The sequence below is a fragment of the Emys orbicularis genome, chromosome 20, assembly GCF_028017835.1.
Source record: "Emys orbicularis isolate rEmyOrb1 chromosome 20, rEmyOrb1.hap1, whole genome shotgun sequence".
Lineage (NCBI taxonomy): Eukaryota > Metazoa > Chordata > Testudines > Emydidae > Emys > Emys orbicularis.
This window is the reverse complement of record NC_088702.1, coordinates 22,046,427-22,047,871: the sequence shown is the minus strand read 5'-3', so window position 1 is coordinate 22,047,871 and position 1,445 is coordinate 22,046,427. Positions and strand designations below refer to the sequence as shown.

Below are 1,445 nucleotides of genomic sequence, written 5' to 3'. Positions count from 1 at the left end.
CTGAGCCGGACCCACTGGAAACACAGGATGAGGCTTCCAGGGACAGACCTAGCTATATCCAGAGAGATTCCACGAGGGAAACGCATCCCTGAGAGTCAAGAACGTCCATCTGGCGGACGACGGGCTTCTACACCTGCCACGTCAAGCCCGAAATGGACAGGTTTTCCATGCTAATGCAAGTGACCGTGGAGAAGGGAAGGGCTTCTCCTCGCACAAGATGAAATTTGTCCGCTATGACTTCTTCATTATCATGGTGTAGAGGGATTCACACCTAAGCACATTGAGCTGGCCCAGGAGATCAAGAAGGCAGGGAAGATGCATTATGTCATGTGCTCCAAGGTGAATGCAGATTTGGATTCTGCCAGACATAGCCGGCCCTCCACCTATGATGAGGAGGAAATACTGCATAACATCCGTAACCACTGCATCAGATGTCTGAAACAGGGAGAGAGGGTCAATCCAGAGGTTTTCCTGCTCTCCGCATTTGAATTAGACAAGTAAGAATTTCCCTTCCTGCGAGAGAGCATGGAGAAAGAGCTCCTGGGTGATGAGAAAGGGGCTTTGATACTGGCCCTGCCCAATACCTCTCCACAAATCTTGCCAAACAAAAAGGAAGCCCTGCAGAAGCAGATCTGGAAAATAGCCCTTGCATCCTCTCTTATCACGGTTATTCACATACCCGTTGTCTCCACCATTCTTGAAGTAACCATCCCGCTGACATGCATGAGATATTATTGCCAGGTCTTTGGACTGGATGATGTCTCATTCACGGCTCTTGTGAGGCAGTTTGGCAAACCAGCAGAAGAGCTGAAGGCCGTTACGGAGCCCCTGCTGGCTGTTATGAAGCCACTGCTGGCCAAGGAGATTAGCATTAACGTGGTCTTGCAGCTCCTGTCCTCGGTTGGGTGTGGTATATTGATAGGAGCTGATTTATCTCTGTGGCCTTTACAAGTGCTATGATTCATGGTGTCAGGAGGAATTGCAGGGGTAGGATTCTTGGTGGCTCTCAGGATTTCATTGGCTACCACATATATCCTGCTGAAAACCTTTCTCAACAGTGCTGCTGATGTCCAAAGAATCCTACAGGACATACAAGCTAAGTTGACATGACAACAGTGAAAACTAACAAAGCTAACGAGACTACTCAAACGAGGAAGGGTTTTCAGGACTGGCATCTAAATTTTCAGGGCACACACTTCACGAGCACTGTGAATTCTTTGAAGGGGTCAACAACCATGTGGACAAGGGGGATTCAGTGGATATAGTGTACTTAGATTTTCAGAAAGCCTTTGACAAGGTCCCTCACCAAAGGCTCTTAAGAAAAGTGAGCTGTCATGGGATAAGAGAGAAGGTTCTCTCATGGACTGATATCTGGTTAAAAGATAGGAAGCAAAGGGTAGGAATAAATGGTCAGTTTTCAGAATGGAGAGAGGTAAATGGTGGTG

The 1,445-nt window shown here is 47.6% G+C and overlaps 1 pseudogene; it reads left to right on the top strand.

The window, feature by feature from the left end:
• Nucleotides 1–217: 217 nt before the first annotated feature.
• On the top strand, nt 218–1,179 carry LOC135892357 (interferon-inducible GTPase 5-like; annotated as a pseudogene).
• Nucleotides 1,180–1,445: the final 266 nt, after the last annotated feature.